The sequence below is a fragment of the Patella vulgata genome, chromosome 7 (assembly GCF_932274485.2).
Source record: "Patella vulgata chromosome 7, xgPatVulg1.2, whole genome shotgun sequence".
Taxonomy (NCBI): Eukaryota; Metazoa; Mollusca; class Gastropoda; family Patellidae; genus Patella; species Patella vulgata.
In genome coordinates, this window is record NC_065885.2 from 7,453,463 (window position 1) to 7,480,407 (window position 26,945).

Consider the following 26,945-nt stretch of genomic DNA (forward strand, 5'->3'; position numbering starts at 1 on the left):
AATTGCGCACCATTTTAAAATACTATAAAAATGCACACCATTGTAAAATACGTTAAAATGCGCACCATTCTAAAATACTTTAAAATGCGCACCATTTTAAAATGCTATAAAAATGCACACCATTGTAAAATACGTTAAAATGCGCACCATTCTAAATGACGTTAAAATGCGCAAAATTCTAGAATACTTTAAAAATGCGCACCTAATCTAAAGTACTATAAAATGCGCACCACTCTAAAATACTTTAAAATGAGCAACATTCTAAAATACTATAAATTGCGCACCATTTTAAAACACTATAAAAATGCACACCATTGTAAAATACGTTAAAATGCGCACCATTCTAAAATACTTTAAAATGCGCGCATCATTCTTAAATACTTTAAAATGAGCACCATTCTAAAATACTATAAATTGCGCACCATTCTAAAATACATTAAAATAAGCACTATTCTTAAATACTAAAAATTGCGCACCATTTTAAAATACTATAAATTGCGCACCATTCTGCATTACGTTAAAATGCGCATTATTCTAAAATATTTTAAAATGCGCAGCATTAGGTCGTATTTAAATCCGAATATTAATAACAAACTGAAGGCTTTGTGTTGGCGATCTAATGGCCTTGGGCTGATATATATATTGAGTTATAGCAGAGGATAAGCCTTTAATACAGGTATAATGGTCTTCTCATCAATAATTTCATTTCATTACCGTTATTTGTAGTTGAAATGAGGGTGTAGTCGAAATGGGACGTATTTGAAATGAGAGTGAACCCTATTATACCGGTTATTTTTAGAAATGAAATGAAATGGAGTTTAACGTCCTACTGTTCTGCTCCTAACCTGGGCTAATGAAGACGGGCATACGCCATACAGTGTGCTATGAGGGAAATTTTGCCCGGACAGCGGCACTACGGCCTACTCTTATATCGAATTCCAACTGCCAAGGGATCTTTTACGTGCACGCCAATGTGTACACGGGACCTCGGTTTTTCGTCCCATCCGAACGAGTTATTTTTAGATACGGTAAACAAACACCGACTTGATCGAATGGGACAAATCTGTTGTTATAAGCCAGTGATTCTCAATCAGTGTGCCGCGACAATCGAGTGAAAATGGGTACTTCGGGCTACAACGCATGCGTCGACTGGATATATAAATATCTCATCCAACCATGCAGCCGAAACCTGTTCGTCGTGTTTAATTACGTCACAATTCTACTCACACCACCTCCGTCGTCGGGACTGACAGAACTATGACAGAACTGAATTCCGCGTTACTCGATTGCAATTCTGTCAATTCGGGACGTTCTGGGCTGTGAATCGCGCATCCCCTAAGACAATGCGAAACACCATGTGAACCCAATTGAGTATTCACTGATGTTCATAGCTGTGGGTTTTTTTTCGTTATTTAGTTTCAGTCTCTCCATGTGTCTATGACTAGCTTCTGTCTACAGTTGTATGCCGTCTGACTTACCATGTTTTAATTTTGCAAAATTCAAATATTTTTTCATATACATTTAGCCAGTCGTGCCGCTATATTTTCATGCGTCCTAATGTATACCGTTGGCAAAAAAAGGTTGAGAAGCTGTAGTCGATATGGGATGTAGGCGATATGGGAGGGTATCTATAATAGTGAGGTATTAACGAGTTTATTATATGTTTATCAGTATATCGGAATAATAGAAATAGAAATGAACTAATGATTCCGTAATCTCAGGGGACATTTTTGTTGGAATAGTAAGCCACATTGTTGATGTATGCACATGTGTTTTCGATTCCCCGGTTGTACGTGACAGAGAGTAGGTGATATATCCCAAATGACCGTGTTGTGCGTTTAGTTAAATATAGTGTGTTAGATCTGTATGAAGATATAACCCATAATGACTGTGTTCTGCGTTTAGATATACCGGTATATAGTATGTCACATCTAGAAGTACGATATGATGATAATCCCAGAATGACAGCCTGTAAGGAGTGACAACATTGTATTAGAATGGCTGTGTTAATTTAATATGTTACACTTATATGTAGGGCATAACGACCTGGTGTATAACGATATATAAAACTATATACGATAGTGTGATATATGATATGGCGATATATATTACGATAGTGTGATATGGCGATATATAAAAATATCTGATGTAAGATATAACTGTCCGATATGACTGTACGATATATAAAACTCTCTGACGTAAGATATGATGATATATAAAAAATCTCGTGTGTACGATATGACGATATATCAAACTATCTGATGTACGATATGACGATATATCAAAATATCTGATGTACGATATGACGATATATCAAACTATCTGATGTACGATATGACGATAGATAAAACTCACTGATGTATGATATGACTAGATAAAACTCTCTGGAGTACGGTATGACTGTAGGATATGACGATATAACTGTAAGACTGTACGATATGACGATATATAAAACTCTCTGATGTAAGATATGATATGACGATATAAAGCTATCTGATGTACGATATGACATTACGATATGACGAAATATAAAACTATCTGATATAGGATTTGGAGATATATCAATCCATAAAAGAACATCAAGACTATACTACACATCAACTGTTATTGTTCTAACAGAAATGTTTACTTATACTTCAAAGGTAAAGGCCTGCTGGTTCAGTTAGTTGTTCGAACGGCCATATTACTTGACACAAAATCACCAGCGTTACGTCTGGGTAATAACGAAGTTACCTGACTACTAGAAATACATTTAGATGTACAGAACTGGGGCCTGTTTCACGAAATTTTAACTACGACAAAATCCAAATTTTATTAATTTGATTGGATAATATTAGAATGATTTTAGTGATAAGCCAATCAAAATTGAAGTATCTACTAAAATCTGGATTTTACCTTTAGTGAAGATTTCGAGAAACAGGGCCCACATGTTAAAGTTAAAATTTCATATTTTCTAAGAAAGTCAAAACATAATTATTTCTATGTCTTTTGCTTAATAGGTTGTCAACTCACTATTATACGATCATAGGTGTCATTCTCACACTTAAAACTCATTTACACCGGAAATAATAACACAATTACCTCCCAATTACCTCCCTTGATTTCTATTCTCCACCATGGAGTAGCTAACCACAAACGTTTGAATTTGTCGATGAAAATGATATTTTTGCCACTTTCTCAACTGGCAATAGTGAATTATAGGATTAATAGGATTATTCTTTAACAAGGTAGGACTGTTTATAGATACCATCTATTTTAAGGCTTTATTTTAATAAATTTTAAAAATATAACTTAAAAATATGAAATTGCAACTTTAAGCCTAGCCCACAACCCGCCGAACGTGCTACTACGGGTGAAAATGTAAGTAAACCCGTGCGTGAGACTTACGCGTCACTTGCGTGTGTTCGGCACCGTAGAAGATCGCAAACTGGCCATAGAAACGTTTGGTCCCGCACCTAGCAAATTTTTACTCGTTTTTTTGCATCTGGTCTGCGAACTATCGAACTTACTATCGGTGCGTGTCAAAACACGTACGGCGTTTTCTAAGCTAGGGTTAAATCATCTTTGCTCTCACGAACTAAATAAAAGTAGTCCTGGTCCGCCTGGGTATGTAAGCCAATCCCAAAATGTGAGAAAATGGCCCGTTTACCTTTTCGTAGAGATTCAGCTCAATATGTTTGTTATCCAGTCTTAAATTATTACCTGACAGTGTACATGTATTGCGTAGCTTATTAATAGTGAGCTTGCCTTCAACGTTTCATTGATGAACTTGATATACGAAACTATTTTAGTGATCGCGCCTCGACTGTTTCATTGATACTGTTTGTATACTTAACCTGTTGGTAATTAAACGGGTTCAATAAACTCCAAGATGGAAAACATCCAAACGTCCCTGTATAATCATTTGAGTTATAAACAGGTTGATCTAGACAGAAGACGATTTTAAGTCTAGGGGTTGGTGTTTGTTTGAAAACGTAGGTCTGTCATTGACTTATGTGACATAGGTTCGATTACCCGCTTGCACGTGACAAGGAGTAGCCCCGTGCCCGCCCCTTCCACTGCTAAAACCATTACGCGCGAGCGAATTATCGAAATAAAATTGAACCATATGTGTCTAGTGGGAGTTGAACCAAATTTTCTCTCTCTCCTCACAAAAATAATGTGCGCAATTCGTAAAACGCTTTCTATTTAAGGATAACTCGAGTGTTCCTTTTTTTACATCAATTCCCGTTTCTTCAAATCGTCGTTAAATGACAACCAACATAAAGAGTTTTAAGGGGAGACACATCCTCTACTTGTTTTCTGTAAAAAAAACAACATAACCTTTCATCTGGCACTGGGCAACTAATCTCGTGCAGGCGTTGTGCATTTCAGAATGTTGTTCCAAAGATAAATATAGCAAGCAGTTCTAGCCATATATTGAATATTGTAAAGGATATAACCTCTTTGAAGACACCGAAAGAGAGGAATATTCCTTTTAAAAAAAATGAAAAAACTTGGCTCGTTTGAAAGTGCAATATGTGGCCTATCGGAAATGTAAACTGATTTTTAATACTCTGGCTTAGATCTTGCCACGCTGTAATCTCTATAAGATGTTGTAAATTCTTAATGTCTTTAGCCAACTTCTTCTATGATGTAAACCGTCTATGGATGGTCCAAATGCCGAACTTCGTATAAAATATTTAAAATTCTCAACTCTTTGTCCAACGCCTTTTATAATGCCAGCCGCGTGTAATAGTCGAGATGCCGAACTTTGTTTTCGTCGGGTTGACGTAAGGCACACATAGTATTTAAACCTCTCGATCTTTTGGCCAACTCATTGTGATAATGCGACGGACGACATGCTTAATGTTACCCATTCCTTGGCTGGTACGTTAGATAAAGAAGATGGTTGAAATAGGTCTAATTATTGAGCTAGCCTTGAGTATTTCTATCTTCATTCAGTTGTTGAGAAGCAAACAAATGTGGAGATCTAACTGATCGTTTAATCTTCCAGCCAACTCGTTCTATATTTAATGAACAAACTCGCCAACTTATACCTCTATCATACCGCTGGTTCTTATATAAACATCGTCACATACCAGCCGAACATCATCGTCCATTATAGCGCATCGCCACACATCGTCACATACCAGACTACTATCATCGTCATTTCATTTCATTTTCTCCGGGATTTTCGGCTTGTTTTCCCATTATGAGTGCTGCCTCTAGTCGTTCGGATGGGACGACAAAGCGAGGTCCCGTGTACACATTGGCTTGCACGTAAAAGATCCCTTGGCAGTTGGAATTCGATTAGCGCGACTTTCCGGGCAAAAGTTCCCTCATAGCACACTGTATGGTGTATGCCGGTCTACATTAGCCCAGTCGGAGCAGAACAGTAGGACGTTAAACCCCATTTCATTTGATTTGCCCCCACCCCCGTTACACATCGTCGTATACCAGAGTACTGTCATCGTCAGTTATTGCACCTGCCATATCATCGTCTACGGTTATCGTCAGGTACGGCACTGCACTATCATCGTCGTCGATTAAAGCTCATATCCGAACACACATCGTCGTCAGCTAGAGACCCTTTAAGAATTTTAACTCATTTTTACTGACCGTGAAGGATTAAATGTTTCACGCGTGCATGTTTCAAGAGATACATGTTTCGGTCATTATCTTATAAAAGTTAACCCGTGCCATTTATTTACCAAGGTCACAGCTTTGATTTAGATAATATTTCTGAAATATTCACTTCCAGAGATAAGTCTGTATTTCTTTAAAAGTAATTTCCTTTAGGCATATTTCACCATGTGCAGATAAACTTTCTAAAGCTATAAAAACATTATTTCTGGCAGTGATGATAAGGTTATTCAGGTATCATAATACGGAATTATACTTTCAGACACAACTCGAAATGTTCACAATAAAGATAGACTCCCGTGATATATATAGAGGATATTTGTCGTTTTAGAGTGAATAACATATTTTATTTCATCTCTAAGCAAGAAAACTTATATTTTCACGAATGTGTAGCATGAGTGAAAATATAAACGTTTTCTTGCTTAGAGATGAAAAAAATGTGTTATTCACGACAAAACGACAAATGTTCTATTTATTTTATGATTTTACAATCATTTTAGGTAAAAACAACATGGACTACTGCTAGCCAGTGGAATAACACTTTTATTTCACTGATAAAACGCGATATTCCACTACTGATCATAAAATAAAATGCTGTATTCGACTGTACTTTAATATTAATAATTGTTTAAACATACATTATGCAAGAGCTAAATCTGCCAATTGCAGGCTTTTCTTTAGGCCTGACATGTTATCTAAATTATTAATTAGACATTAATTAACTTATCCAGAACATAATCAACCATCGATGGCATCGCTAGCCTGCGATATTTACTGGATTAGAACCATGTTTGCTGCTTCTGATTAAATCAGAAAATGGATAATCGAGACTATGTTTTTTATCGTACAGACTTTAGTAATGATGATCGAGGTTAGGCCCAAATTTCAATCGCTAAATACTCGGTTCAGGGTGGATCTATTGTCAGCAAATTCCCTTTACATTATCTAGTTTTTAACTATTATAGTGAGAACTACCAGCTCTTTATCTAATCTCCCATAATGTATCTTTAATTTGTCAAATAAAAATAACTCGACTTCTTGTGTAAATATATTTGTGATTCGTTATTATAGGGTTTGACATTTTGTACCACGTGACCTTAATTTCATCATAATATTGTATTGTATATAGATCACAACACCATTTTGTACCACGTGACCTTAATTTCATCATAATATTGTATTGTATATAGATCACAACACCATTTTGTACCACGTGACCTTAATTTCATCATAATATTGTATTGTATATAGATCACAACACCATTTTGAAAGATGTATTTCGACATATCTTCTTGTTTGATATTCATTTACATACAACTTAATTATAATTATAAATTTTCGTTACAATAATCTGCACAGTTATAATGTAAACTTTAAAGTAGCTAAGTCCGTAACTCAATATCATCCAAAATCTTCGACATTGAAAACACGATTTGTTTTGCAATTTAAATCAGCACTGGTGTTGTGATCTTACCTGGAAAAGATGGGCTTCTGATATCCAATATTTAAGACAAAATAAACATTTTACCATTGGTACACGAATCGTGTACCATAATGCGTTTCAGCGCCATTTGTAACAAGGTGCTCAAAGAATGAGGCTAGACGTTATTCCACAAGTCATGTCAAACGGTGATATCATATTCTTATTTGGAGAGCATGCGCAATAAATAATATCGGCGTTGACTGGAATAACCAGACGCTAGAAACTGACTTGAGGTTGAGACTTCTGGCGTATTTCGCTGAACATAACTGATGACAATTCACAGTGAAACGGACACGATTGAATGTAAAACAGTTTATATAAATTCATATTACATTATTATATGTGTTGCGACCCATTTGTGCCAATTTCTAGGTCCAGAATATTAGCGATTTAGCCCCTTTAATTATTTTGAATGGGATGAAATGATTTTAAATGAAATAGGATTTAATGTCTTTTATTTGTGCGACGTATTTCTAATATTTTGCCCAGACAGTGCCGCGTGTTCCTCTTCTCTTCATCAAATAATAATTGTTAAGGGTTCATTTACCAATGCGAACGAATATACAGTTCAACTGTGTGTTTGTTTTTCGTCCCTTGAGAGCGATCAGACGTTTTTCCTTGTTTCATAGGTAAGTGTATGTTCCTGAAGCAACGACCGCGAGTTTTACAATATCTAGACGTTGCTTAAATGATCTACAGTTCCCGAACTTAAAGCTGCGCTATCTCCATTCAACGCAGACCCGTGAACGATAGCGTCCAATCAGAGGTTTTGACATAAACACACTCAAATCAAACATGGCGACCTCCACGGAAACCTTGACATTGAACCAGCTTCGAACTTTGCAACTCAACTATCACAGGTAGACATTTTAGCTGGAAAATGCGAGACTTGGTATTGGCGATGATCGAGAAATCTGATAGGCTCCCCCAGCTGGGTCAGTTGCCAACCGAAATTCGTGCCGAAATATGCAGGATATTACGTGAAGGGCTTGATAAGATGTACGGAGGTAAGGTCAAGACTTATATTGAAGATGAAATAAGTTAAAACCTGCCTGAAGTAAAATCGCAACTTTTGTAAATAAAACTAATAATAATAACTAATGCAAATTCAAGTTTTAAATTTTAAAAATTGTAAATTGTTAAAGAAACTAATAACTAAAATTTCACAATGCATATTTTCTAAAAAGATAAGTTTTAATAGCGCTTTTAATGGAGGTCAGAAGGTCAAATATTCTCAATGAAGATGGAATGGTGTTCCATAAGGTGCAAATATGCTAAAAGATAGATCCCTATAAGCTCGCGACGGTGAAGGCGGATAGTTATGGAAGCATATAGGGGTCAATAGCGCGATAGACACCGCAATATTAAGTTGGTAATATGTCAACATATTGTTATTGTTCTGATGATTTAGGGGGGTTGGATGGCTGAATGGTTAGCGTGCGCGCGCTGTATCATAAAGTCTGTCATCGAGTCGACTGGCGTGGTTTCGAATCCCCGGTTGTACGTGGCAAGGAGTAGGGTCGCCTGTCCAACCTCGTGGGTTTTCTCCGGGTCCTCCGGTTTCCTCCCACTTCTAAAGACCCCTACGCGCAAGCGAATTATGTAAATAAAATTAAACCATATGTTAGTCCCGAAATGACCTAGTTTGTGTCGAGTGGACGTTAAACCCCATTTCTCTCTCTCTCTCTCTCTCTCTCTGATGATTTAATCAGAACAATCACAATATGTTGACATATTACCAACTTAACATTCCGGTATCTATCGCGCTATTGACCCCTATACGCTTCCATAGATAGTAGAGTAGGTAAGTTTTGTGTCCTCGCCACTTCGAAGTCTCCGAACAGAATGATCAGCGGTCTCATAGTTATTGATTAGCTTGAAAATGATACACAAAACTTTGAATTTTACTCTCGAGTCTAATCTCGTAGCATATCCTTCTTTTTTTTTTGAGTGAAACTGACGCCTGTCAGTTGATGTAAATCAACAGCCCAATAAATACAACACTTCTTCACTTATAAATGCTTGTCGACAAATTGAAATTATCGATTTAGCATAAAAATTCAAAATATTTCAATTTTCTATTTCCACGTTAACAATTTTTCCTTTTCACGCTTTTCAAAAATTTGTATTGATCTAGCGAACTTCACAGACGTGCTTTATAAGACATGTTTCAGACCAATTATTTAAAATGTTTTGAACACAGTCTGGCTATAGATAACAAAAAGGCTACGGCTAGAATACACAAATGAGTTATTTTGACGGATGATATAAATTCTAAGCGGATGAATACAAGAAATGTGATTGATAGCCGGGATAGAAAGACCATTTTTGTAGAATAATTAAATGGATATGGAGTGGGGTTGGGTTGACCTAATAGTGTAGATTGCCGACCTATAGCTGGCCGGTCATCCCCTAGTGTGAGCGTAGATCTACTGGAGATAAGGGCATGTTCTCCGAGTGCCCCCGTTTCCGCCCATGCGCTGAATGTACTAAATGAAAACAACTTGTCTGCGATAAAACCATCGGTTGGAGCGGACGTTAAACATCAAGTACAACAAGGAATATGAGCAGCTATTATAGTTTTGCATTTTAAAATGGAAAAAAAAAACACCTGCACAGCCTCACGGGTTTTCTGTGGGTAACCCGGGGTTCTCCCACAGCTAACGACCCCTACACGCAAGCGAATTATTAAAATGAAATTGAACTATTTGTTAGTCTGAAATTACTTAGTTTTTGTCGAGTGGACGTGATACCCCATGTGACCCTCTGTTCTCTACACTGCAACATTTCAACAACTGTTCTAGATTTGATGGCCGAATGGTTAGCTCGTGCGCGCTGCATCACACGGTCTGTCCTTGAGTCAACTGGTGTGGTTTCGATTCCCCAGTTGTACGTGAATAGCGAATTATTGAAATAAAATTGAACCATATGTTAGTCGCGAAATGACCTAGTTTGTGTCGAGTGGACATTCAACCCTTTCCCTCTCTCTCTCGCTCTCCGGAGGGCCTGGCAAGGACAGCTGTCTAGTCATACGGATGAGACGAAAAACCGAGGTCTCATGTACACATTGGCGTGCACGTAAAAGATCCCTTGACAGTTGAAATTCGATATAAGAGAAGGGACGAAGTGCCGCTGTACGGGTTCGGAATAAAACAGTAGGACGTTAAACCCCATTTCATTTCATTTTATTTCTCTCTCTCTTCTCTCTCTCTCTCCCTCTCTCTCCTCCCTCTCTCTCTCTCTCAACGAGTGACCATATTAAAGGACAATTTCTTGTCGTTTAATACATTCATGATATGCTATATTTGGATGCTGTTGGATCATACGGATTCTATCACAACAAATAAACAAATTTAGAAAAACATTATGTATGATATCAAATCATCAATCGTTGCCATAGGTACCTCTTTGGTCAGAGTCGTGTTGTCATGACAGTGAATGTCTTTCATTTATTCATTAATTACATCAAACCATGACAAAAAAAACCCAAAACAAAACAGGATGAATGGTGGAAACGACTCTGATAATCTGGCATGGCTGTCGTTTAATACGATTAATTCAGCCTTGTTCACGTATGATTAAATCTATGTTCTTCCTGTCTGTCGCAATGCGCCATAACCAGTTGTTACTTTCAATAATTAATCGTAAGGCCAGAAACAAATAGGCCATGTGATGTCATCAAAACACTTCAAATGATCGTAGAGATTGCAATTAAAATGAAATGAAATGGAATGGGGGTTTAACGCCCTACTGTTCTTCTCCGAACTGGGCTAATGAAGACGGGCTATGAGGGAAATTTTGCCCTGACAACGGCAGTACGGCCTACTCTTATATCGAATTCCAACTGTTAAGGGATATTTTACGTGCTCGCCAATGTGTACACGGAACCTCGGTTTTCCGTCGCATCCGAACGACTAGAGAGCTGTCCTTGTCAGGCCCTCCGTCCTGCATCACTGACAAGGGGGAACCACACCGGAAAATCTGGATGAACTTTCTCGGCCAATACAGTGATCGAACACCCGACCTCCAGGCTAGGGAGCCAGCGTCTTACACCCACTTAGCCACCGTGACCCCCCCCCCCGATTGCAATTAACATTAAACATACATTATGCAAGAGCTAAATCTGTCTATTGCAGGTCTTTCTTTAGGCCTGAAATGTTATCTAAATTAATAATTAGACATTAATTAACCCATCCAGACCATAATCAACTCTAGATGGCATCGCTAGCCTGCGATCTTAGGTGGATAATGCGCCGATTTACTGTAAACTTTCCTTCACGATTTATCGATTAAATGGATAATCGAGACTATGTTGTTTGTCGTACTGACTTTAGTAATGATGATAGGGGCTAGGCGGAAATTTCAAACGCTTAGTTCTCGGTTCATAGTGGATCAATTTGAATGAAATTTTCTGCAAATTGCCTTTACATTATCTAGTTTTTAACTATTATAGTGAGAACTGCCAACTCGTTATCGAATCTCCCATAATGTATCTTTAATTCTCTTCACAGACCCAAAATAGAAACGAAGTGAAATAAATGGGGTTTAATGCTTGGCCCATCTGCATCAATCGAGATATTGAATACGGACATACATCATGCAGTGTTTCCGCCTTCTTTTAGACCAAGGGTTCTTTTACGTGCATACTGTCGTGTATACGGGACCTAGGTTTTTCGTCCATTCGAACAACTAGACATCGTCCTATTACAGGGATCGACATTGGGACCCCCTCGTGAGGGAGCCAGTGCCGTACTCACTGTGTATTTAGACCTCACAATGTAATTATGGCGGTAATCCGTTTTTTATACGCCCACATTGAAATGCGGTCGTATATTGTCGTCGCCCCCGCCCGCCCGCCCGTCCGTCCGTCCGTCCGTCGGTCTGGCGTCCACAATTGCTTGTAGACGCTCTAGAGGCTAAAGGTAATATACGATTGACTTTAAATTTATACACAGTTATAAAACGAAGAATCCTATTGATTTTCAGCGATTTCCGATAATTACTTCCAGAGTTATGGCCCTTGATCAATTCAAAAAATCTTGTTGACGCTCTAGAGGTCAAAGTTAATATCCGTTTGACTTTAAATTTATACGCAGTGTTTAAGGTCATGAGACGAAGAGGTCTATTGATTTTCAGCGATTTCCGATAATTATTGCCAAAGTTATGGCCCTTAATCATTTTGGAAAATCTTGTGGGCGCTCTAGAGGCTAAAATTAATATCCGATTGAGTTTAAATTTATACACAGTGTTTAATGTCATTTTCAGTGATTTTTGATAATTACTGCCAAAGTTATGGCCCTTGATCACTCTAGAGGCTAAAGTTATCATCCGATTGACTTCAGATTGATACACAGATTTTAAGGTCTTGAGATTTTCAATGAATTTTTATGACTTGAACAGCTAAATCCATGATGTTAAAAGTTTCGTATACTAAACGTTAGCATGGGGCAGAACTTTATAAAAACCAAACAATTACAAATGGTTTTCTGATAATTATTTAATGAGTTGTTACTCTTAATCATTTTTTAATGTATTATAAATGTTTCCTTACGGAAAAAAGTAAAAATATTCGACAACTCTTGTTGACTGCCCGGACGATTTAGCTGCCGTGGGCGTATGTTTCGTTGCCTGGCAACCTATCTTATTATACCTTATTCTTTGAGATGCCACCAGATTCTATCAATAGTTTTACTGATTTATTTCATCTGTTGGGAGCCACGGTGGCTCAGTGTGTAGGACTTTGGCTAGCTAAACTGGGGGTCCCGTGTTCGATACATGCGTTGGCCGAGAAAGTTCACCGGGAGTTTCTGGCGTGGTTCCCTCCTGCTCATTGGTGTAGAATGGAAGGCATGGCAAAGGACTATGTATAGTTGTTCGGACGGGACGAAAATTCGAAGTCCGGTTTACACATTAGGCTGCACGCAAAAGAACCCTCGATAGATGGAATTCGAAATAAGAGTAAACCATAGCGCTGCTGTCCGGGCAAAATTTCCCTGCATGGCGTATGTCCGCGTTCATTAGCCGAGTAGGAGCAGAACCGTAGTAAGTTTCATTTCCTTTCGTCTGTTGCGTTATGGTTCATTACCTCAACGCCATATTAAGTTACTTCCTTATATTGACGTTGCATGACAAACATCAACAACAGCCGATTAGAACAACGGATATATCGTCTGCTAGAAACAATTATGGCGTAAGATCGGAAGTATTTATTGAACAGTTAATTTAAAATTATTATCTGGATACGTATGCAATTAGTGGGTATAGTACGGAGTGAGCGACACATCGTCTGCTAGAAACCATTATGGCATTAGACCGGAAGTAGTGATTGGGCCGTTACGTGTGGTAATTGGTGGATATAGTTCCGTGTAATAGCGTAATGGGAGCCACGGTGGCTAGGCGGGTAAGACCATGGCTCGCTAACCTGGAGGTCGGGTGTTCGATCCCTGCATTCGACCGAGAAAGTTCATCCAGATTTTCTGGCGTGGTTCCCCCTTGTCAGTTGTACAGAACAGAGGGCCTGGCAAGAGACAACGTTCTGATGGAACGAAAATCTGAGATCCCGTGTACACATTGGCGTGCACGTAAACGATCCCTCGGCAGTTGGAATTCGATATAAGAGTGGGCCGTTGTGTCCGGACAAATCCCCCTCTGTAGGACGTATGCCCGTCTTCATTAGCCAGGGCGTTAAATCCCATTTCATTTCATTTTGCGGCCAAAGTATTGCAAAAATATTACCGACAAGGAAAGACAGAGAGAGAGAATTGGGGTGTAACGTCCACTCGACATAAACTAGGTCATTTCGGGACTAACACATAAATCGCGACCCTACTCCCTGTCACGTACAACTGGGGAATCGAAACCCCGCCAGTTGACTCAAGGACAGACCTTATGACACAACGCGCACGCGCTAACCATTCAGTCATCCAACCCCCCAACCGACAAGGAAAGATATTTTATAGATTTGCATATTCGACACATTTTATCCAAAATTTAAATGATTTCATTAATTTAATTTTGCAATTCTACCAAAATACGTTATTGTCTGCTCTTTTCTTTGGTTAGTAGGTCCCCGTGCGGTTTCGCTCATGTCTTGCATTAACTGGTTCCGGCGATCTGCAATGATTCCTGGAAATATAATTCATTTAAATCCTTTGAAGACGGCTGGATTGTCACTATGGAATTAAAGTCTGTTGCCTATCAGACTAAGTGTTGTTCCCTGGCTGCATCGGGATGTCTCACGTCAACTTACGTAACGTCATACTTTAATGGTTGGACAAACACTGATTCAACAGTTTTATTAAAGGGGAATTATAGTCCTCGCTATAATAATTAAAAAAACAAAAATTGTACAAGGAATTGACTGAAAATGTCTTCAAATTGATCCAATCTGAACCAAGATATTACCTTTCGAATTAAAGGCCTAGTCTCGATCATCATTAATGAAGTCGGTACGATAAAAAAAAACATAGTCTCGATTACCCATCAGTGACCGTTGAGCCGCAGATCGGAATCACATCCAGTAAATATCGCAGGCTAGTGATGACATCGAGAGTTGATTATGGTCTGGAGAAGATAATTAATGTCTAATTAATAATTTAGATAACATTTCAGGCCTAAAGAAAAATCTGAAATAGGCAAATTTAGCAGACAGATTTAGCTCTTGTATAATGTATGTTTAATATCTAATAATTTAATCTTCGCGCCCAGCTGTAAAGAGTGAAGTATCCCTTGAAATAGGACGTACATGTGGAATATTGTACCCGACTACAAATGAAATGAGCTCACTCACCGATTATATTTATTCATGTGTTTAACTTATGAACACGATAAGAGTTTTGGCAAATGCCTTTATTTGTTGTAATTGTCGACGGGTTTCTTTGATCACGATGAGGATGCCACTTTAGGCGAATGGTACAAGAAGTCGTTTCAACCTTGTATTATGCGAGAGAGAGAGAGAGAGAGAAAGAGAGATGGGGTTTAACACCAACACGACTCAATTTATTTTCATTAATTCGCTTGCGGGTAGGGGTCTTTAACACTGGAAGGAAACCGGAGAACCGGGAGTAAACCTACGAGGGTGACGACCGTACTCCGTGTCGCGTACAAGCAGGGAATAGAAACCACGCCACTTGACTCAATGGCAGACCATATGATGCAACCTGCACAGATGTTAACCATTTGGTCACCCAACATCCCGTGTATCATGCTCCTTGCGGAACCGTGCTAAACCGAGTGTACCGCTCCCAGCTAACTGTGGTGGATACATATTATTGTTAATATTTATCATCAGATAAATATTTCGCACCTACAAATGAAACTAAGTTCATTTCTCTTATACTCTGCCCTTCCCACATTCCTTTTTTGATTGGCACGCAAAGAATTTTAGAAATAAATAACCCAATAACCAATTAAAAATGGCACTAGGCGCCCCGAAACCATTCAATTGAATTGATATACGCTTGTTGCTTGCAATGTTTGTAGTTTGTACGGGTGGGGGCGTGGGGCGTGCGCTTTGCATCATAAGGTCTGTCATTGAGTCAAGTGACGAGGTGTCGATTCCCCGCTTGTACGTGACAAGGATTAGGGTCGACTGTCCAACCTCGTGGATTTTCTCCGGGTCTTCCGGTTTCCTCCCACTACTGAAAGACACCTTGTCACTGGTGCAAGATGAATGTCCCGGCAAGGACAGCTGTCTAGTCAAAGTACCAAGGTCCTGTAGAGTTCACGTCAAGGATCTCTTGGCAGTTGGAATCGATATAAGAGCGAACCGTAGCGCCGCTGTTCGGGCAAAATTCTCCTCATAGCACACTGTATGACTTATTAGCTCAGTCGGAGCAGAACAGTAGGACGTTAAACCCCATTTCATTTTGTTTATGTACGGTCTTCCAATATTTACTATTACATCACCTGTAATCAGCTACAATATAGAAATCTGTGTTGTCCTGGTAACGGTTCTAATCACTGTCACTGGGGATAATATCATTAACAGTAATAGTATTAATTCTAACTATGCTAATAAATTCGTTTTAATTTTCTGGTTTGTAATGTATCACTAAGTGATTCTTGGGGAATTTCCCAAAAGTCGACTTTATGATTTCGGGAGACGTGACATTGTTTTGACTATATATTTCTTTAAATTCACAAGCCAGACCGTCTGTTCAGATATCTCAAAAGTCATTAATATGTATTATTCCAACGTAGGTCGTTATTATGTTAATTACAGAATAGAAATATGTATTATTCTAATATAGATCGTTATTATGTTGTTAATTACAGAATAGAAATATGTATTCTAATGTAGGTTGTTATTAATTTCAATATAGAAAGTCATTAATATGTATTATTCTAATGTAGATTGTTATTTTCATAATCAGAGTATAGAATATGGAATCGTATAGGTTCAATCGCGCGATAGAGAGCGCAATATTTAGTTGGTAATATGTCCACAAATTGTGATTGTTCTGATGATTTTATCTCTGAAAAGACAATTTTTGCAGAGTTAATTGAATTACTTGCTGTGCGCTGTATATCGTCATTTCGTTTTAAATGCACACGTCGACTTAGCGCATGGCGATATTTTGCGAAATTTTCGATATATACCACTCCGAAATGGAATATGTTGACAAAGCTTACGTGCACATTTGAAACGAAATGGGGACATGAATAGCTCGTTGATTCAATTAACTTGGCAAAAAGTGTCTTTTCAGAGATAAAATCATCAGCACAATCACAATTTGTGGACATATTACCAACTTAATTAATATTGCGGTATCTATCGCGCTATTGGCCCCTATACGCTTCCATACTAGGACGGGTGTTATTCTGTAACTAATTACAGTATAGAAATATGTACTATTCTAATGTAGGTCGTTATGCTGTAATTAATCAGATTACAGAACGTTAGAAATGTGTACTATTCTAATATAGAGTGTTATTCTGTAATTAATTATAGTATGGAAAGTCATTAATTACAGTATAGAAAGTCATTAATATGTACTATTCTAATGTAGGTCGTTATGCTGTAATTAGGGGGTTGGATGGCTGAATGGTTAGTACGTGCGCGCTGTATCATAAAGTCTGTCATTGAGTCAACTGACGTGGTTTCGATTCCCCGGTTGTATGTGACAAGGAGTAGGGTCGCCTGTCCAGCCTCGTGGGTTTTCTCCGGGTCCTCCGGTTTCCTCCAACTCATAAAGACCCCTACGCGCAAGCGAATTATGGAAATAAATCTGAACCATGTTTGTCCCGAAATGACCTAGTTTGTGTTGAGTGGACGTTAAACCCTCTCTCTCTTTCTCTCTTCTCTCTCTATTATGCTGTAAATAATCACAAAGTATAAAAAAACCATGTTGAATGGTATGAATATTATTGTACCACTATATTTGGCTAGGAGTGTGGAATCGATATAAACCGACGTTGATAAATTGATTGATCGTGATTACTGTTGGACCAAAATATATGGTTTTCAATAGAAGTACGTTTCATTGTGCACGGTCATAAACTACATACTTAACTATTATTTCGATAGGTTCGGGGCTTTCAGATACCTTACAAAGTCACAAGTCACGCGGTGGTCTCCCGCCTTCCTGATATTTTAAAAGATCATAACACCTATTGGATTTGGTTAAAAAAGGAAATGTCGATATTTCTACACTTGATCAACAATAGTTTACATCCTTAGATTAGAAATCGATTCTAAAAGAGAAGGTATTGTCACTAATCGTTAAAACTGTAAAGTGTCCCATCATTAATCAAAATAAAACTTCAACCTATGTCGAAGAGACCATCCTTCTTAAAAAAAACAAAAAAACTTCCAGCTCCCACTTCTTATTGGTGGCGTCTTGGGGGCTGACAGTTTAAGTCGAAAATGAAGAAGAGAGAAGGCTTTGTCTCTAATCGTTTAGACTGTAAAGTGTCCCACCATTAATCAAAATAAAACTTCAACCTATGTCGAAAAATAACGTCTGTTCTCCCTTCTTACTGGTGGCGTCTTGGGGGCTGACGGTAAAGTCGAAGATGAAATGTTTCTTAAAAATAAAGTCAGTTCTCACTTCTTAGTGGTTCCTTTCTGTTAGGTAAAGTCGAAGGTGAAGAAATGTTGGCCGATGAAATTCATCGGAATTGGTGCAGAACAGAGGGACTGGCAAGTGACGAAAATCTGAGGTCCCGTGTACACATCGGTTTGCACGTAAAAGATGCCTTGACAGTTGGAAAATTTTCCTCATAGCACACTGTATGGCGTATGCCCGTCTTCCTTAGCCCAGTCGGAGCAGAACAGTAGGACGTTAAACCTCATTTCATTTCGTTTTATGCACGATGGTTCAGTGAGTAAGACGCTGGCTCGTTATACCAGGAGTTCCTCATAGCACACTGTCTTTGTTAACCAAAGCCCTCCCGACCACATGCTAGTCTTAAAAGGCCAAAAGTTGTGTTGACGAGCCGTTAATCACCAACCGTTTCCTCTGACAAGACGAAAGAAGGTCGGGATTAGTTTAAGTTCTCGTAAAAACAACAAAAACACACCAAATATTTCTACTTTGAATCCTATACAAACAGTAAAACCAAGATTATTATGAGAAAAACTAACAATGACTGTAGTTAAAAGAAGTGGGCTGACTCCAGTAATCCCATCTTCTATATATCTAGGGTTTATGGAGTTCAGTTGTTCTTTCTAATTAGTCCTAGAGTCAGAAGTTGACCTGGACCCATATGCTTGATTGATTAGTCATTCACACATCCCATTGGTTGCCGCGGCGATCACGTTTTTCTGTAGGGTAGTTCAGAATCACAGAAAAAATAAAAACAATTTGGGAATAAATGTCAGTTTGAAATTCTTTTCTTTCCAAATAAGGGGTGTTGGATGGCCGAATGGTTAGCATGTGCGCGCTGTATCATAAGGCCTGTCATTGAGTCAACTGGCGTGGTTTGGAATCCCCGGCTGTACGTAACAAGGAGTAGGGTCGCCTGTCCAACCTCGTGGGTTTTCTCCGGTTTCCTCCCGCTGCTAAAGACCCTACGCGCAAACAAATTATTGAAATAAATTTAAACCATATGTTAGTCACAAAATGACATAGTTTGTGTCGAGTGGACGTTAAACCCCATCTCTCTCTCTCTCTCTCTCTCCAAACAAATGTGAGACATTTATAATAATAATAGTAAGCTTTAACTCTTTAAAATATTCATTCGCCATTCAGATGCTGTATATTCTGGCCACGGTGCGTATTAAGTTCGTGGGTTAGATACTAATTATCGTAAAAGGCCTGGATAAATAGGCTGAAATTAGATAATGATTGTATAGGACAAGGATTAACACAGCTTTGAACTGCGAGCGATGAAGACACGGTGTGTAATTACTGCCTAATGGAAGCAAACATGAAACGATCAGATATGATTTTATGTACACACAGTTTTATGTATTTGGAGATAAGATGAAATAAATCAAATTCGTGATGTTATATATAAATGACACGAAGGCACAATTCTCCTCTATCACAATACAAATCGGACGTTATGGCCTTGACGGATTAATTCGTGTGAAACATGTACTTAAAAAGTCAATAACTTCTGGTGGATGCATGATTTTATGGATGTAATCTGTTAAAAAAAAATAAGGGGTATGAATCAAATAATGCATTCCATTATCAAAACATCATCACAAAAATGCATATTCATGATGATAAAGATTTATGTAGATAACCTACGCTCGTAGCTGTCATGGCGGCGTGAAACTACAACATACATATAGATGTTAATCACAAAATAAACGACGTCAGATTAGAATCCATGGCATGGAATTCAGTTTAACTGGAATAATTATTCCTCTATAAACAGACCGGGTCAATTTATCAAGGTCGGTCATCGTAGCTCGTTAAACCCTTTAAATAGACGATGCCCCTCAATCAGGCTTGGTTATCGTTGGCCAGTTTATCAAGGTTCGCCTTTCATATTCAATGATCGATTAACGTTTAATGTGGTATATAACATAAATAATTAAAATATAATCATTATTATAGTAATGACTGGGTTTTCCTCGGGTCCTCCGGTTTCCTCCCACTGCTAAAGACCCCTACGCGCAAGCGAATTATTGAAATAAAATTAAACCATATGTTAGTCCCGAAATGACCTAGTTTGTGTCGAGTGGACGTCAAACCCCATTTCTCTCTCTCTCTCTCTTTCTCTCTCTCTAGTAAGACGGGTGGGGGCGAGTGGTCTAACACGTCCGCAACATGTAATAGGCTACCATCAATCCTAAAGGGCAACCAAATTCCATGTCAAAAATCCATATATACAAAATGATAACTAATTGATGTATTAGGTAAACAATACCAAGCAGAGCAGTTAGGACAATTGGGATGGGGGCCAAGCTGTTCTGGAAGAGAAAACGCATATGCTTTGAGTTTTCGACTAAAATCGTCGATTTAGGATTTAAAATGTCGGTTAACTAGCGTAGTGTCTGTTTTCAAGCGGAACTGATTGTAGACAGTAAATTTAGCATGTGCATTGTCATGTGATGAAAAGATCCACTGACTGCTCGAAGACAAGTAGGTGGAAACGACACTCCCCTGACGAAATTCGCCTGGCGGTTCACACTCAGTAATAGTAAGAATAAGAACCACCTTTTTCTGTTTGTTTGCTAACTATAGGTTATTCTCCAGTCATTCCGTGGACTACCCATCGAAAGATCCACTGCTATTGGAGTTCGAAGAAGGGTAGTCGAAGATAACGCCCCCTTGACGAAATTGGTCTCGCACCGCTGCACAATTGAATAAAAATCATGACTGAAGTGTTGAGTTAATTATAGGTTATACTCCAGGCATTCTAACAATAGATGATAATGGCTTAATCGTCCCACGTATTGATCCGATCTACACCAGATTAATGTTTTGAAACTGAACAGGACGTAATTAACTTTGAATGAATGTATCCAGCCGGGTGACTAATCATGTTTTCTGTCATTTGTATAGAACTAGATATATATTTTGATGAACTCCTCGATACAGCAGAATTTAATTAACAGGGATGCCTCTGAGTAACCCTTTTCATCAACCTAGATCAGTGTCAATAGCAACACGAGAGAACGCCAATAGAATGGTTCATTTATTCAAGGGATAGTAACTCAACCAAAGGGAGACGCATTCCAAAACATTTGCATATCTTCATATCTTTCAACTCCAGACAGCTGGTTGACGAGTTTTTTCCGCAAGTATTCAGAAGACAGCATTCATAACATTAGCATTCAGTATTTTGTAATCAGAATCTCGAATTGTAATTCTTTTGAGCTATCGGGAAACACTACCGTATTTCACATGTCGTCACATTGTCATCCAGCTCCGTCTCAGTGTGCGGATAGTATCACAGAGTTGGACGAATAGTTGGTCATAAACGGCGCTTCCGGGACGATATTTCCCCTCATATTAGACTGCATGAACATATGCCCATCTTCATTATCCCTGTCCGGGAAGCAAAGTAGGACATTAAACCCCATTTCATTTCACCTTTGGAAATATGTCTCGCTAGGTTTAATTTAATTTAGAGGTAAGTATCAGATGCAGCTACTACTACTACTATAGCTAACTAGGGGTTAGTGTCCGATGCACCTACCACTTCCAGAAAGAGGTTAGTATCAGATGCAGCTACTACTATTACTACAACAACGAGCTAGAGGTTAGTATCAGTTGCAGCTACTGCAACGAGCTAGAGGTCAGTTACTAGCTAGTTGTAGTAGTAGCTGCATCTGATACTAACCTCTAGCTCGTTGTAGTGGTAGTAGTAACATCTGATACTAACCTCTAGCTAGTTGTAGCTGCAACTGATACTAACCTCTGGCTAGCCGTAGTAGTAGCTGATAGTAGATACTAACCTCTAGCTACATGTAGTTGTAGTAGCTCCATCTGATACTAACCTCTAGCTACATGTAGTTGTAGTAGCTCCATCTGATATTAACGTCTAGCTATTTGTTGTAGTTGCCCCATCTGATTTACTAACGTCTAGCTAGTTGTTGTAGTAGTAATTGTAGTATCATTAGTAGTAGTAGCTGCATCTGATATTAATCTCTAGCTAGTTGTAGTTGTAGTTTGCGTTTAAATTTATTCAATATAATATAATATAAACACCTAATCTTACATTATTAGAATATACACACCTATCTTTATTTGCGTTTAAACATATTCATTAGAATATAAATACACTTATCTTTATTTATTTACATTTAAACTTATTCATTACAAAAACCAACCTGTTTATTACACCATAACAGCTCTTAATCTAAGTTTTCAAACATCTTATCTAGATATTTGCAAATGTTAAAATGCCATAAGAAAAGCCACCCAGACGGTTGTCTATATAAATTATATTTCTATCTTTCTTCTACTTATAAAACATGGTACACATTTGAACAAAATACGTGATAATTTGGTAAAAATTTGGATGGTCGAGTTCTATCCAAGTTGTGGCATGTGTTATTAATCTTAACGTAAATATCTAAACTTGTTGCGCAAAATCTCTTAATATAGCCTACTTATATCACGGTTTTGCTGACTTCCTGATCACACTTATCGGGGGAGTGGGGTGGAGGGATTGAAGGGCTATCAAGGAAAGTGTGTCTCGCTCTTTATTTTAAAACCCAGGTTCTGTATACCAATTGAGAAAACACTTAAAATATTAGAAAGAAGCTTAGGTGCAAATGCCTCTCCTTGGGCACCCCCCCCCCCCCATACCTTCGTATTGCGCATGTATCGGTAGAATAAGTAAATATCGCATGTTAGTCTAAAAGGGCATTAAATCACATTTTATTGAAGGGGGAAACACGAATTTGACAAATTTACTTCGTGATTTCCAGCGATTGTCGGCTAGTTGCGGTCACAAACGGTTGATTCTGGGTCTGGTCACCAAAGGTTGATTCTGGTTCGGGTCACAGACGGTTGATTCTGGTTCTGATCACAAACGGTTGATCCTGGTCACAGACCAACTGTACACAATAAGCGGAGAGATGATAAGACGATAACGTATAGTAAGCGGCGACTAGATGGTTCCAAAACAAGACCTTTATGCCCAGTCCGTTTCTTACATCTACACGTAAAGAAACAACCGAGTGTTATAATTATGCCCAGACAGACTCTCTATAAACTAAAAATTTGGCAAAAAATATCTATAAGTTGTTTCATATCTATATTGATTATAATTAAATTATGATATGAGGAAGTCGCGGTCTACTTAAACATGTTTTATGAATTAGTAAACACAGCACCATTATTTTTTATATCATAATGCGAACGTACCACAAGACATACCAGATATATTACATGTGGAAGGAGCTAATTTATCACGTTGCTTAAATTTATTCTTATTGTAAACTGCTAGGCATATATTAAGTTATACAGTCCTCATCAGACAGACGCAGACCTAATAATAGTAATCAGTAGAAAATAGAGAAAAAAATAAGTAAATAAATAAGAAATCCCATCCTCCCACCCCCAAAAAGATGTAAACCAATAATAATAATCACGCTAAGAGTGTTTAATCTTAGGGAATAAAAATACACGGGAAGCAAGTGGAATATTAAATTCTCGATTGTTGCAAAAGAGGTCTCATAAAAAGGCTTTATGTGGAGAATAACCAGATGAGTCAAACTGTCACATAAAATGATGATGGTTGGAATTTAATTTGGATAGCATTAGTAACATAGGATTTCACCCGAGACACATGGACAAGGTCGAACCGGGTACCGTATATACTTAGTGGTAATGCTTGCAATGTCATTTGGCTCTTGGGACCGTTCGATACTAAACTTGATTATGTTTGTGATGTTCGAGCCAATAAATAATAAAGATGAGGGTGTGATATTAAATCGTCCATCAATAGTAGGTCACGGGCTCGCTCCCGGTGTTGGCCGAGCAAGTTCCTCTGGATTTTCCAGGGGGGTTTCCCCTTGTCATTGGTGCCGGATGTCTAGTCGTTCGCATAGGACGATAAACCGAGGTTTCGTGTACACATTGGTATGCACGTTAAAGAAACTCTGACATTTGGAATTTGAAAGAAGACTTGACAGTACTGCCACTTTCCGGGCAAAATTCCTCTCATTGCATACTGTATGGCGTTTGGCCATCTTCATTAGCCCAGTCGGCGCAGAAAAGTAGGACGATTCATTTTATTTCTATATACATGTATGTATTGTTTAATGGTCGAGAGCGAGACATTAAGTAATATATTGTAACAACAAGCGGGCCATAGGCCCGAGTGTTTTTAAAATATATATTACGCAATGTCTTAAGTTCGTGACCATTAAACGACTTAAAATACAGACACTCCGCACGTGCTTTTACAGTGAAATACGTAAAGCGAGTCCAATATTTCACTAGTATAAATAATGTACGATTGGCAAGTTCCCGTACGATTATTTGGAATAATGACACGCCAACATCACATCTGTATTTTAAATACATATAATCTAAGAGTATTGGTACATCCGTAAAGCTGTACGGTCGACGACATAAAGATAAAAAGTATACCGACGCAATATGATTTAATAACTGCCTTAAAAACATTCTGGGAGCTTTTCTCGTAGTAACATGTCACAGGAAAAAATATACTCATCTACTCTACTTTAAATGTTAATGAAGCCCTTTTCAAGTAGAAATGAAATTAGAAACATGTGAACTGTTACTGATGTAATAGATTAATCATAGTTTAAATCTCAACAGGCATTCTATAATTAAATTTATAACCAGCTCAGAAGGCTAAAGTTAATGGGACAAGTCAGTAATATAGCAAATATGCCAATGAATACAGTACCAACTCAGTCGCTTTCACACATGTTACCTATATGATAAAATATGCATTATGCATGAGCTAAATCTTCCTATTGCAGATCTTTATTTGGAGCCGAAATGTTATCAAAATTATTAACTGGGCATTAATTAACTTATCCATACCATAATCAACTCTCGATGCCATCGTTAGCCTGCGATATTTACTGGATTTGAATACATTTTGAGATTGATAATTTAATGTTTGTGATGGATGATTTAACGTAAAAATGGATAATCGAGGATTTAGTTTTAAATGCTAGCCTAAAATTGAATCGCTAATATCTCGGTTCAGAGAGAAGCAATTTGACTGAACTGTCAGCTCGTTATCTAAATCTTATCTAATGTCCCTTTAATTGAAACACTTGAAATGTATTGAAGCAGACATCAAATGTAAATGCTGGATACAATTCAAGATAAAGAACTAGCCATTCTTGCTATAATAGTTCGAAAGTAGATGATGTAAAATGAATAATTTGAAAATTTCATTCAAATTACTCTATTGCAAACGAAGATATTAGCCTTTGAAGGTTTGACAGACGTGTGCAATAATTTCAACCACCGTACTGGTTGATCGAAGCTAAGTCTCAATCCTCCATATTCAATTAAATCAAAGTATCGTTAAACCATTCTAATCTATTTAATATCGGAGAAATCTGATGCCGTCGAGAGTTGATAAAGGCCTGGATCAGTTAATTAATGTCTAATTAATACTTTAGAAGACATTTTAGGCCTAAAGAAAGACCTGCAATAGGCAGATTTAGCTCTTTCATAATGCATGTTTAAATAACGTTTCCACAGAACCTGGGTTGCAAACTACAGAAGTAAAGAGAGGTGATAACAAAGATCAGTGATGCAACTTTAACACTTGTCTCCAGATGAGCAATACATTAAATACCTTAGATCTGTATTAAAATGTTGCTGTATTTGTTTTGTTTTTTCAGTCAGCGTCAGCTTGGAACAATCATGCCCAAAAAATCCGCAGGCAGAAATCTCCACCTGTTTGACTAATATGGGATTGAACCCCGAAATGGCGGGCGGAAGCACTCTGGTGACAGACACAGACAGGGCCAAAAAAGTCTGCAAGTAAGTTATTATGGTTGTTTACGGATTAAATAACTCATTGTTATAATGTGGGGAATCGGGGGCAGAGAGGCTAAATAACTCATTGTTATAATGTAGGGAGTCGGGGACAGCAGAGAGGCTAAATAACTCATTGTTATAATGTAGGGAGTCGGGGACAGCAGAGAGGCTAAATAACTCATTGTATAATGTAGGGAATCGGGGACAGCAGAGAGGCTATATAACTCATTGTTATACTGTAGGGAGTCGGGGGCAACAGAGAGGCTAAATAACTCATTGTTATACTGTAGGGAGTCGTGGACAGGGAGGCTAAATGCTAGAAATAATAATATTTTGCTTTGGGTTTACTCGGAATAATTATTGTGTTCATGAGTCAAAATCCTGCTTTGAGGACACCTCCATGGGCCAGAGATCGACGATAATATTTTTTGTGGCCATTTATTGCTTTGAGAACCAATCTATATGTAATCCAGAATGGAGACCCTTGAGCTTGACCATTTTTACATTAATAAATAAATGTTAATAAAAATTGTCCTGTATCATTTTCAGAGAATTTCATCATATGTCTGTCAATACCGATGGGAATTGAACCATTTGTAAATCCCTATTAAACACATATTGATAAATATTACCCTTTATCACTTTCAGTGAATTTCATATATACCTATGGGAATAGAACCATATGTCAACCCCAATGCCTTTTAGAGCTTCAACTTCCACATTACTATATTATGGTTTGAAAGGGATTCACGATCCGAATTTGTGCAATGTATTAACGTCGAAACATATTCAAAGACTTATTATTGTGATGTTTGCTGCTTAGAATTATTTATACGGTAATATATTGGTCTGTCTGTTACAAGCAATCTCGTAAAAACATATTAACGTGGTGGTATGATCTTCCATTCATGCCAAGGTGTACCAATCGGGGTCTATAACGCTTACAGACA

General features: G+C 38.0%; 1 long non-coding RNA gene across 1 annotated transcript in view; it reads left to right on the forward strand.

Annotated features, from left to right (window-relative positions):
* LOC126826963 (uncharacterized) overlaps positions 1 to 26,945 on the forward strand; it is a 54,871-nt gene that overhangs the window by 15,394 nt on the left and 12,532 nt on the right. The window contains exon 3 of the long non-coding RNA XR_007682485.2: positions 25,857 to 25,998. This is a non-coding gene — a long non-coding RNA (uncharacterized LOC126826963). The remainder of the gene's footprint in view (positions 1 to 25,856; positions 25,999 to 26,945) is intronic.